The 13,945-nt window shown below is 37.3% G+C and overlaps 1 pseudogene; it reads right to left on the reverse strand.

Moving 5' to 3' along the window:
* The window catches only part of LOC121952708, a 59,154-nt pseudogene that overhangs the window by 13,000 nt on the left and 32,209 nt on the right, over positions 1 to 13,945 (reverse strand).

Raw genomic sequence — 13,945 nt, forward strand, 5'->3', positions numbered from 1 at the left:
TTATCAGTCGACCGATATTATCAGCCGATATGAGCCTTTCACAGACATATTTTTTCAGATATTTTATGCACCAACAAGAAAACTTTTTTTTCCCAGATCATATAATGCAGAAAATGATTCTAGAAATGGTTAGCAATTGAGTGACACTAAACAGTACTGATGTTTATTCAGATATTTATTTTATAGTATTTCTTTATTTAAATAGTCAGCAAAGATCATACAGTACTGATGTGTATTTTATTTTTATATTCTTTATTTTAATGGTCAGTGAAGACTGATGTTGGACACATACAGTATTGATGTTTAACTTATTTTTATTTATTCTTTATTTTTTTAGTGTGTAATATTGGTAAGTAAATTGTTAAATAAAAGTTGTTTAAAAAAGCAGCCTTTTGAGTACTTTTGCATAGTCACATCAGTGCAAAATCTATCTATTTCTCTCTTTTTTTTTAATTCCAGCTCACAAATTTACTGTATCAGTCGCCATATCGGTAATCAGTGAATTTTTCCCCAAAAAAATTGATATCGGGATCATTCTCAAAAATCCCACATCAGTCGGGCTCTAGTGACTACTTGCAATTTTTAAAACAAAACGTGTGATGATCAGTATCAAAAATAAATTTATTTACTTCAGGGGTTGGCCATATATGGAGCACACAGTGTATTGCGGCTCTCCCTCACTGAATGTCTAAAATGACTATGTCATCAACGTTGAGCAAATTTATTATACCAGTATTTCATTTAACATTAATTGTCTGCCTTCGCTCTTGTCTGCCTTTTGTCGGCATTATTGACTAAATTGTTTTATTAACTCTGGGGTTTACAGCCTCGGCTTTGCCTAGTTTGCCAAGCACTTTGTAAACTGTGTTTTTAATGGTGCTATATAAATAAAGTTATTGTTATTATTATTATTAACATCGGTTATGTTTCACAAACCAGTTGGGTAAAACGTCTTACAAAATTACAAAACATCTCCAGCTACACTCACAAATAAAAGCCCAAAAAAGACCCCAAAAATGATCTTCACATTTCCGGTTATTGATGTTTTTTGCATCAAGACGTCATCTTCCAAGAGAGAATCGCACCACACTCCTACGTAAACCGTGATACACCCAGAACAGGGCCAGAAAGGTCAGAGGGTTGAGAGGATAGAAGGACACGCTGCAGACGGTCAGTTAATCACATTATAGGGCAGACCTTGCATAACTCAGACTGCTGGGAGAGGTAGAGCTCAGCAGACAGCAGCAGAGGGAGGGAGCAGGTGGCAGAGAAGCAACTTACAAAACAGTGAATTAATGACACAGATTAACGTCACAACAAGCTTAACACTCAGGGACTTCCTGGATACCTGAAAATCTGAGCCGGCATTGTCGGAGAGACACATTTTAAAAGGGTGGAAGAGCACGAGTGTGTGACTGAGTCGCAGGAGCAGAGCAGCACATCACCATGGTGACGGACGTCTGCATACAGCCTCCTGAGTGAAGTGAAGTGCAGGACAGTCTGTCTCTGACACTTTGCAGTGAGCACCCAAAAACAACTGTCCACTTTGAGGCTATAAACTACAACAGAGGATTAGGGTCATGTAAAAAAAAAAAAAAAAAAAAAAAGATTTCAAGGATAAAGTATAAAGTCAGAGTATTACGAGAATAAAGTCGTAATTTTGAGAATTAAGTTGTAATATTATGAGGAAAAAGTCATAACATTATGAGAATGAGGTTGTAGTTTTACGAAGAAAAAGTCATAATTTTAGAGAATAAATTTGTAATATTATGAGTGGTAAGTCAGAATTTTACGAGAATAATGTAATAATAAATAGTCATAAATATAATAATAAATATATCATAATATTATGAGGAATAAAATCGTAATTTGCGAGAATTAAGTCTGATTTTTACGAGAAGTAAGTAATAAATAATAATCAATATGATAATAAATAATAATATTAAGGTGTAATATTATGAGGAATAAGTCGTATTTTTATGAGAATAAATTTGTAATATTACAAGAATTAAGTGCAAATTTTATGAGCATTAAGTATTAACAAATAATCAATATAATAATTAAAAATAATAAAAGTTGCAATATTATGAGGAAAAAGTCATAATATTACGAGAATTGTGTCTGATTTTAACAAGAATGAAGTAATAAATAATAATCAATATGATAATAAATAAAAAATAAAGTCATAATATTATTGGGGAAAAGTTGTAATAAAGTCGTAATTTTATGAGAATAAATTTGTAGAGAATTGATTGGTGTGGTTTTTTCCAACACGAGAGACAGCTTTTAAAAAGAGTAAAAAGATGCTGTTTGATGCTGAACACACAACGTTGCTTTTAGACTGGCAAGTAACATCTAACGTTGGCTTTTTTATCAAAACAAATCTTTAGTGTAACTAATGACAACAAACTGTGGGCTTACGGTTCGAGATTAACTTTTCAGATGTCGTGATGTGACTATTTTTTGTTACTGTGGCGTTGCTAAAACTGAGCTAAGTGAGCTACAAAGTGAACTACACACAAACGCCACAAGTGAAGAAAATCAGGTTCAATTACGTTCAAAATATAACAACAGCATAAGTGCTACAATGAATGGACTAATCTGATGCAAAACATTCTCATCTTCAAATATATTTTGAGATGATATACTGTATTTTTTGTGAACTTCCTTTCATTCGATAATGTGTCAGTAAGTGTTTGGCATTTTTCAACAATTTTAAGAGAGCATCTCCAAGAGGATTCACCTTTATTAGCATCCATAGAAGTTACTGGAGTCTGGGGTTTTGCAGGCTCCTTCATGGACTTCTGCATGGGATCAGGCTTAGGGAGCTGTGGAGGATCTGGCAGGGCAGGCTCGGGGGCAGAGGGAGGCGCCTCCTCGGCCGCCACAGATGCAGCCTCATTGGCCATGGAGCGTGTGGTGATCCTTCCCTTACGGCGGCCCTGGCTGTTGGCAGTCTTCCTGCCACGCGGCGTGTTTTGCTCCTTTCCGTCCTCGTCCTCCCCACCGTCACACTTGTCTTTGTCCTTGCCAATGTCCCTGTGGTTTTTGGAAGAGGGGGAGGGGGAAACACCGCTTTAGAGACTGTTGGTACAGCAAATATCTATTCCCTTTTGACTCAGCAATAACAGGCCCCTTTTTGTGATCTGGTCTTTTCCTCAATGACTGAACAGACAAGAAAGACATTTCAATTTGTTCACACTGCCTCAGGGTAAACATTTAACAACTTTTTTATCTTTGGAAAAAGAATTGGTATTGTTTATTTTCTTTTATTTCCTTTCTTATCGTTTATTGTTGTTTTTTTGCTGAAAATTATATTTTTATTTTATTTTATTTTTTATATTTGATTTTTAATTAATTAATTTATGCTTGAGCACTATTACCATCTCTATATGATTTCATTTTAAATTCTTACCAATTATTTATTATTTAGATGTTTTTTTAATGTATGTTTCTTAATAATTATTTAACTCTTTAAACATTTTACTCCAATAACAATTAATGAACAACTATTTTGCTTTCTTTGTGGTTTGGTTTTTGCCCTCATAGTTCACTGATAGTTTCATGTGACCATGGTGTGTTGGAGTGAAATAAACATGTGATTTATTATTATTTATTAAACTTTCCAGCATTATATAAAAATTAAAAGCTGAATCTTAAACAAACTTCAGGTAAATTTAAGCACATTGTGCTGGTAATAGGCCAACCCTTCCTGACTTCAGGACTCTGACTTCAACTTCTGTCAAACTTCTGTGTTTCCACCTGCTTTGAGGAGAAGCTGCGCTCTGTTTGTCTCACTGCGCTGCTGTTGGACCATCAGCTGTTTGATCCGCGATGATGAAATGCTGTGGCTGTCAAACACTCAGCTGTTTTAGAGTCGTTCACTTTTTTACATGATTGTTCAACACTTCAACCCTCGCTCTGTTTTGGCGTGAGATTTTCCTCTGTGTCATGAGAGTGTGAGACAGAGCCTAAAAATGTGAGACGCACGGCATTTGCGTGGGGGTTGGCAGTCCCGTTGGGGAAAGAGTTAACAGAATTTCTAAATAACCGAAATTCCCAACATGGGAAAGATTATGTGGGTTAGAGGTTCTGAATGTCAGTTTCGATTATTTTTCAATTATTTGCCCAGCGCTACTCCTTAAAACACATTGTTCTCACATTTTACATTGCTGCGCTGGGGACTGTGGGACACGTCTGCACTGGGGACTATCAAAATATCCGCGTGCTGGTGCGGGTTGTCAGACATGTCCGCACTGGAGCGGGATGTCGGAAATGTCCTCGCTGAGGATTGTCTGAGATGTCCGCACGCTAGAGCAGGATGTAGGATATGTCCGTGTCGGAGCGGACTGTCTGACATTTCCGTGCTTGCATGGGGACTATCGGACATGTCTGCGCTGGGGACTATCGGACATATCCGCATGCTGGAACGGACTGTCGGACATGTCCACGTGCTGGATGTCGGACATGTCTGTACTGGGGACTATCGGACATATCCACGGCCTGGAGCGGTTTGTCTGACTTGTTCGCACTGGAGCGGACTGTCGGACATGTCCGCACTGGGGACTATCGGACATGTCCAAGTGCTGGAGCGGGATGTCGGACATGTCCGCGTTGGAGCGCACTGTCAGACATGTCCACGCAGGATGTCGGACATGTTTGCGCTGGGGACTATCGGAATAATTATAATAATAATATGTTGTTGTTGCGTCTTTTGACTTAAATTTTATGGCCACTACTACTATCGCTACTATCTCTCTCTTCATTTATACTGGCATTTACCTTTGTATATTTACTTTTCCGGAAATGTGCATTGACACTAAAACACTGAACTACAGATTCATGTATGTCCTGAAAATCCCAATAAGGAAAACTGTGAAAAAAATAATTATGAGCCCATAAGACTTTTTTAAGAGTTGTTTTGTCTGTTAGCAACACACCAAAAAAAAAAAGACACGCTTTCTCCTCCTTCCAAGTCTCCTTTAGGCCCTGAACATGCATCGCTGCACCAAGGGCCTGGGGATGTGAAATCTTTCCATCTCTGCACTGTTTCAGATCTCAATGAATTATTTTATGAGACACGAACAGAATCTGCGTTGTGTTTATCACATGATTGTAAGGAGCAGCTCAATGATTAAATCTTATAATATGATAAAAGTCATCCTCTGCATCACTGAAGCTGAATGTGAAGCCAGCTTTGTGATTTCTTCTTTATTGTTTCATGGCTTCTTAAAAACCACAAGTGACAGCCACTTCTCTCATTAATAGGCTTGAAAATATATTGTTGACATACACAGCTGTAACTGTGCAGGGTCATCGAATTAAAATACACATTTAAACATAACGAAGACTCTAATGAATATTGCGACTATCAACGCAAATCCATCCCTGGATCCCTGTGAATTTTTATCGTGACCTCGTAATATTATCCAATTGTGGCAACTTTTCTGCAAATTGGACCAATCAATGTAGTTTTTGGTGCAGTTGAGATGCAGCAGTTTTAAGGTATAGCATGATGTGAACTCATATCGTATACATTAATGTATCTACGATATTGTAAAAACCACAGCAGGAAAATACAATAAGAAAATAAATGTTTGGCTTCTCTGTTAGCAAAAACCCACTGTGTTTACTTCAAGGAAAAAAATAAAAGGAAGACCCTATTTGTTTTTTAATGATAAGGGCAGCAATAATTGTATAAATAACAAGAGATTGGTGAAAAAATGACAACTTAAATAATCATAAAAGACCTTGTGAATGAAATACATGAAATAGAGAATATTATTATGAGAATTAGAAACCAAATACATATTTGAAAAAAATGGGAGAAAATAAATTATTATATTCACTATTATATATCACTATATTGATCAACCTGTAAATCTATGAATGATTTGTGAACTTTCCTGAATAGTTTACTACTATGCATACTTATAATTTTGTTTTTCTTTTTTATATATATTTATATGTAGACAAAACAAAATCACCATGACAAAGGCTGCTGCATCCAGATCTAATGTACGCGCTGAAGGAATCAAGCCAGTTTGATTAAAGCCAGTAAATAAATAAACAATTTTGAATAAATCATATATATATATATATATATATATATATATATATATATATATATATATATATATATATATATATATATATATATATATGAATTTCCATCAGAAAAAGGGAAAAAAAAGTTTAAAAACATTGCAACTTGCATTGCATTTTTTTTTTTAAGTTTCTCTTAATTCAACAATTTAGACCACAACAATACCAATACCAAAATACCAAAAATTACCCAACACATTTAATTATCAGACCCCAAACTGATGCTAATGGGAGATTTTACCTGCACACGACAAAAAATAATCACAACTCACCTGGAATCCTCCTTTTCATCTTTCTCTTCCTCGTCCTTCTTTTCCTCGTCCTCTTTTTTCTCGGTTTTCTCAGATTTGTCCTCTTCGTTTTTGTCGTCCGACTTGTCTTCTTGTGAGGGACGTGTTATTTGCTGGAGAAAAAAAAAACACGGGAAAAAAAGATTTAGCGTTTTCTCCTTAAAAACAAGAACAAAAAGGTCAACGTTTGGGTCAGTAAAAGTGATTTAAGTTTCATCTAAAATGAAACAAAAGCAGAGAATAGTTTTCAGCTCTTAGTGACATCAATGCTTTATTTTGGATATACATAAAAAACGACCCTTTAGCACATTATAAAGCTCAGCAGATGTAGAATAAACAACACTTCATTTGCCTCATTTCTTTACTACTATATCTATTCTTAATCAAGTTTTCCTGCCTGCTATGAAGAAATAGATATCTTCTATCGGTACAGGAGTGCCTGCGGTGGCCCTGTGAGCCCAGAGGACCGTCGAAAATTATACTACAGAATATGGGCCTGAAAAGTCTCTTAAATATTCAACACTAAAGGTAAAACTAAAGAAATACAACAAAAAGCCCAGGGACCATTTAAACCCATGTTAAACTTTTGTTGCGGTTTGGCCTTTCGTTCACATAACAGCTGCGTTTTTGGGGTCTGAAAACACAAACTTTTGAAACCGTGTACCTGAGTGAATCGGTGAGAACGGTGACGTCACGAACGCGCATTAAATTTCAGATGAAACAGAAGACAACGACATTTGCCAAAGGCAATTCAGCACAGTTTTGTGTCGGAGTTTGTTATATTAAAAATCCATCCAAATATCTGTCTCATTATATACTAATAATTGGTATCAGTCCTGAAAAACCAATATCGGTCGACTTCTATTCTGTACCAATAATCTTTACTATTCAAGTTGGGGTTATTAAATGCCAGGTTTATGCACAACGCTCCCATAACGCTGTCGACAAAAGTCGAGTGAAAGCACAGAATAGAATATCTTTACGTCATTGTGCATGTATAATGAAATTGGATGCAATCCCATCAAGTGCAAAACAGTAAAATGCAAGCATTAGAAAAACAAAAATAAATAATTAAATAAAAGACAGAAACGCCTCTTAAACTAACCATAAAAATATATTTCAAAAAGTATGTGGAAACATCCTCGCTGGAACGCACCGCATGATTTATGTCCTATAAATTGCACAGTTCCAAGTTTTGACGGTGTAAAGTGCAGTTTTATGGCACTGTAAAACTTTTTTTTATTACTATCTGTTTGCTCGTGCTTCATTGTCCATCATTCAGAAGTGCATTTTTAAAAACAGGTCGGACAGAGCGACTGAGGACAGAGCTGCATTCTTTATCGCCGCTGCTGGCGCGGTAACCACAGAAAGCTTCCTCCTGCCTGTTCCATGAGAGCGCTGTGCTGGAACAAGTCTGGCCGTGCCAAGCCAAACATCCCATGCTGGTACCAGATGGGGCCAAGGAATGTGCTTCACGCGATGGCGAAGGCAAAAGATACGGATGGAGGCAAAGAGACAGCGGTACAACATCAACAACAGAAAGAAAAAAAAAAAAAAAACAGGGTTATGGCCGTATTTCACAACGCTGTGGTTCTGCACACGAGCAGTCTGTCTGCCGAATCGTACAGCAGAGTCTGATGCCACAAAACAGCCATTCAGCAGCTGTCACAGCGGTCTGAATTAGCAGTGCTAATCGAGCTGCTCGAACCAAAGACAGCTAATAATCAGGAGGGATTTTGCCTTCTAGGAGTGAAACTACATGACCAGCACAATCAGATCTACAGCACTGGAAAAAAAAAAACCCAAAAAGCAAAACTGCATGTGATGCTATCTGAGGTTTGGTCCAGTTCACAGCCGTCCCCTCAGGCCCTTTAAATCTACTGTAGAGAAAACTGGAAATTTGATTCATGGTTGATGTCATCGCAGATAGCTCTTTATTCATCAAGACTGTTGCTTAGTATGGAGGCCAAAAAATGACACTGAAAGTGTCTACTAATGAATAAATAAATGTACAAATAAATGCAGGAATAACTAAATACATTTTAAAAATACAGAAAGTAATAAAAAAGTTAATAAATACAGAAATAATAAATAATGTAATAAATAATAATAATAACAATGAATTAAAAATTATTTTAAATAAATGTTTAAATAAATGCAGGAAAATAAAATCCTGAAATTAATTAATAAATAACAATAGCTGATTAATTCAGGTATTAAAAAAAAAAAAAAATGAATAAATAAATGTATAAGTAAATACAGAGATAAATAAATACATTTTAAAAATACAGAAAGTAATAAAAATAAATAATGTAATAAATAATAATAATAACAATGAATTAAAAATTATTTTAAATAAATGTTTAAATAAATGCAGGAAAATAAAATCCTGAAATTAATTAATAAAAAACAATACCTGATTGATTCTGGTATTCAAAAAATAAAATAACAAATAAATAGAGTAATGGATAAATCCAGAAACAAATAATGAAATGGATAATTACAGTAACGACTAAAAAATTAAATCAATAACTAACTAAATAAATGCATAAATGTACGAATAAAAGTTAATGATTAAACAGTCATAAATAAATGTCTTATATTTGTACATTTATTTTTTTCCACCATTTGTATTTCTGTAAGTTAATGAGGTCCTAACCTCTACATGAGTTTCTTTATGTGTTAATTTATTTGTTGAGCATTTATTTAATACTTTCTGTATTTATTACTTTCCCAATTTAGTTACTCTGGTATTTGTTTCTATATTTATTTATCGATGCTTACGTATTTTCTTGTCTTCCATAGCTAACAAGTTGCTTTTGCATTTATTTTTTGCTGCAGATCAGGTGTCTCGCCAGAATTTCTAAACATGTAGGTGCTATCTAAAGTATTTCAAAAGTGTGTTAACCCATATTTAGAGCGCTGCAGCTAAAGCAGCGTGGGAGTATTCGCAGTAGCACGTGGTGCGATGGCTTCGGTGCGATGACGCAGCTGCACTGTTGAATTGTTTAAGGAAAGCCCTGCAGATTCAGAGCTCAGATTACACGCTGATGTATGTGGAGAAAAAAACGTCAAACTTAAACTCTTGACTCATTTCCTGCCTGCAGAGCATGTTTTGGCACCGGACGCTCTCAGCTTTTTTGCAGAGCGGACCGGTCTGTTTTAGATCAGCTATCCTCCCCGTACATGTCCTTCAGTGAGCGCTGCTCTGGTTGGGTCAGGGAGCGCTCGTGTTTGCTTTGGAGGTGGCCGGAGCGCCGTGGCGTTCCTGCCTCTTCTCCCACACAGATGTTCTCCGGCAGTCAATGAGGCCCTGTGGTTCTGCGGTTCTTCAGTGTTTTTAAATGAAGCTCTTTTCCCTCGACCTGGCTTGAATATTTTGAGAGTTTTAATTTCTGCCCCTCTTTTGCTGATTCACAAGTGCTGTTTGATTTAGGAAATGACGGAGCCACAAGTCAATCTCCCCTTTCCTACCACAGAGCCGAGGCCACCGGAGGAATCTCTCGCTCTGTGCTCAGGCAATTTCACTGCAGGAAAAGGAAATGAAAAAGCTGCTCAATTATGACTATGTCTATCACTACAGACGCCACCATCATCTGATACAGTTAGAGCTCAGCCCAAACTAAAACTTCAGGATGCTGGTTTTCTCTTAATTCTTGTTTGTTTAGATCAAGGTGTGTGAGGTGAATATGGGGTAGATATTGGGAATATTCAAGTTCAAAATGTGTTTATTTTTATTGTTTTATCAAATTATTAAAAAAAAGGGGGCGAGAATTTGATGTGCATCGACTTTCTCCTGCTCCTTTTTGGATAAGAAAAATTTGTGTTTGCTTGCTGAAAGTGTTCGATGGGTATTCACGTGTTGTTTTTCTTGCCCATGCTTTATTTTGTTCTCCTTTTTTATGTAACATTCTCAAAAAAATAAATAAATAAAAGATCTAACTATGCCAATATGGGGGAAGAAAAAAAATCCCAATATTAGGCTCATATTTTATCCAACTATATACGTAGATATTTACAGGGCGTTAACAGGATTTGACAAAGGGCTTAATGTATAATAATAATAATTATTATTATTATTATAATTACTAGATTTTTTAAAAGAAAATCGGAAAAAGAATAAGACAAGGACAAATAAAAAACAGATATTTACAGATAACAGGCGGGTTTCCATTAACACTCAAATTGCGCAAAATTTAAATACTACTATAAAATAAGCCTAATGGAAACGCTTTCTTTTTTTTAACTCCCATTTAATTGCAAAAAAGTTTTTACGCTTGCATGAGGTAATATTTCAGGTGATTTGAAAAAGTCGTATGTCGCAAAACTGCATTGGAAACTCTTTTTAGTCTTTTTTAGGTCACGTGATGCTGTGTCTATGTGCTCTTCAGGAGGAACTGGCTCCCTCATGATGCAGCAGGAGCTGCAAGAGCTGTTATTGCATCACATAACTCTGGATCATCTGTAAGTTTCGAATCCAAAATTCCTCTGTGAAATCGTGGACTATCAGCTCCCAGAAATCCCTCATACGTGGCCGCTCCCACGTATGAGGGGCTCGCCTTTCCATCATGGCTCCAAAACACGCCTACGTGTCCTTGGATTGGAAATATCGACCTTTAGTTTGGTGGCTGCAATAGAAATAAAGCTGCGGACGTTTTGAACTTCCATCAGCACGCTTCTTGAAATGTTATTGACAACATTTCCTGATTGTTAACGGCAGAACAATGTGCTGCCAGAATGAAAGGTGGCGTCTCTCCAGGTGCTCCCCTCCCCCTCTTTGCTGAGGGCGGGTGACCGAGGACGCCGGTGCCCACTCACTCATCGGTGATGTGGTGATTTAGGGTCTGGAGAGTCGAGCAGACGGTGCCAGCGGGAGATCTGGCAGAGTTTCGGCTGCTTGTTGGTTGCAAACCTGTTGAAACTCGAGTCGTGGCGCTGAGGTCGGGTCTGATAAAGCTGTGATATCGTATTGGCTGACCTATATGTTGTACATTTTATTCTATTTTTTAAGAGAGCAGTTTGACAGAGGTGTAATGTAAGGAAGTAATAATACTTTGTTACAGTGCTTGAGTATTATTTGGGGAGTATTTGTGCTTTACTTAACTGTTTAATGCCTGAGCAAATTGGCTTGATTTTTTTTTTCAGAAGTATGGGAAGAAGTTGCAAGTTAGAAGAAAATTAACTGAAATTGAAAAAAAAAAAGATTTTTTTAAAGTAATGTTTAAAAAGCAGTTAAAAATTCTCATAATTTTTATTATTATTATTGCTATTATTAGTAGTATTATACATTTTTTTTTAGATTTCTGGACATTTTTACATTTTTTTAAATGATTATCTTCTAGTAATTTTGCAATTTTGGGGCCATTTCTTGCCAAGTTGCTCAGTGCCTTATTCCCACAAGTTTTCAAAAGAAATCAAACCAATTTGCTCAAGTTTTAAAAGTTTAAATGCTTGTGAAAGGCGTCTGAACGCAGCACAAGAAAACTGATATCATCCAGGTGTGAAAGGGTTAACCCTTTCACACCTGGATCAACATCATTTTTTTGTTTGTTTTCTTTTAATAGTTTTATCCAACTGACAGTCCAAAAATCCAGAGCTTTAATTTTACATCTGGCAAAGAAAGACATCACATTCTCATATTTATGAAGCAAATGTTTGGCTTTCTTTTTTTTACTTAAAAAATTGCTAAAATGTTTATTTAATAATCAATTTTCTGTTGATCGACCAATCGTCGCAGCTCGAAAGGTAACATTGCTGCAACTTTTTGTTGTGCAAACTGCCCAACAAACGTGGCGAAAGCTTTGGGAGGTCACTGAAATAAATGAAAGTTGCACAATAACAGAGCGACTTCACTTCCTGCAGTTGTCACGCAGATAAAAACTCTGCAATAATAAACAGCCGATATTAAATACAGATGATCATAAAACGCCACACTGAGCTGCAGCTTGTCCTACACTGACCCGCACATAAACAGGTCGACTCAAACACAGGAAAAGCTACATAAATTAAGAAAAAACTGCTAAAAAAATGTTCTTTTACTGTGGAAAAAACGTGTTTTACAGATGTGAAATATGAGCGAGAGACTTTTGGAAGTAAAGTGGTGGCAGACACAGCGGGGGGTGTAGCCTGTGCAGGCTTCCACAAGAGTGTGTGTTTACTGTTGTGGTTTTGTGCATGCCGAGCCAGAAAATTGATTTAGATTAGTTTTTTTAGGATTCATTGGGGGATGCAGGCGTCCACGTTTAAAGCACATTTGCACAAGGAATGTTACAAAGCCGCCAGTGTGTCTAAACGCCTGACACACTATAAAATATGACATTAAAAAACTAATTCCCAGAAACAGCAAAAACACACATGCACTCCTCATAGTCTCTGCTAAATTAGAAACCATGTCTGCACATGTCCTGGAAAAAAACTACCCTAAAATAGCTGACTGCCTACAAGCCTCAAGTAACAGCAGCCAGGCAACAGAGCAGAAGAAAACAGGCAAAAATGAGAAGATACCGAGAAAGCAAACTGTGCGGTTTTGAGGCCGGTGACATACCTGCACGCTCATTTGCTGGTCAAAAACCCCCCTCTGCTCTGCTGCGAGCTTACTGGTGTTGCAAATGTGAGTTTACCCTCCAGTGCTTCCATAGCGGTGGTAACGGTAGCAGTAGAGGGGCAGGACAGCACCATAGCAGAGCTCCTTAGAAGGGCTGCCGGGCCACGGCACCGCCGCACATATTCCGGGAAAGCGTGTCATCAGGCCGCTTAAGCCGCCCAAAGAATTGTCCATCTCACATGCACGCACTAATCTATGCAGGGTCACTCAAGGTAATCCCTGCCGAGCACTCCTCTTTGATTGGCACTCACAGCAGCACAGTGAGTTTTTGGGCCTGTCAGATGGCTGGGCTGTACCAACTCTGCTATTTCAGAGAGGGGGGGACTCTCTCTCGCTCACTCTCTTACTGTGAGGAACACAAGAAAGAGGAAATGGAAAAAAAAAACCCAACAGCACACACTCAGCGGATAAGCTGCCAGCGCTGACTCGGTCTCGCTCAGGGTTTTTTCACCCAGTTTCTCTCAGTCGGCCTACATTCCTCCGCTCTCGCTGTTGCTCGCTCCGTCCTCTTCCTTCCCTCTAATGACTCACTCCGGCTGCGTTTGTTAAGTCACACCAGCAGCCTGGAAAGCCACGACATCCTGATGTGCATTAAGGCGAAGATTTAAAAAAAAAACAGCCATCTCAACAACCACGAGATGGACTGAAGCTTTTTAACCCTTTGAAACCTGGAGCAATATCACTTTTCTTGTGCTGCTTTGAGCAAATTGTTTTGATTTCTTTCAAAAAACACGAGAAAAAAGGCAATTTGATGAGAAATGTTACACAAATTGAGAGATAACGACTACCGCCACACTGTATCGGTAGGGCTCGGCAATGTGGCTTTAAAATAACATCACGATATTTTAAGGCTATATTGCGATACACAATATATATCTTGATATTTTTAAATGTCCCTTAAACTAGTGTTCAATACTAAAAATCAAAATTATTGACTGAACTGCAG

Source organism: Plectropomus leopardus, chromosome 13 (assembly GCF_008729295.1).
Source record: "Plectropomus leopardus isolate mb chromosome 13, YSFRI_Pleo_2.0, whole genome shotgun sequence".
Classification (NCBI taxonomy): domain Eukaryota; kingdom Metazoa; phylum Chordata; class Actinopteri; order Perciformes; family Serranidae; genus Plectropomus; species Plectropomus leopardus.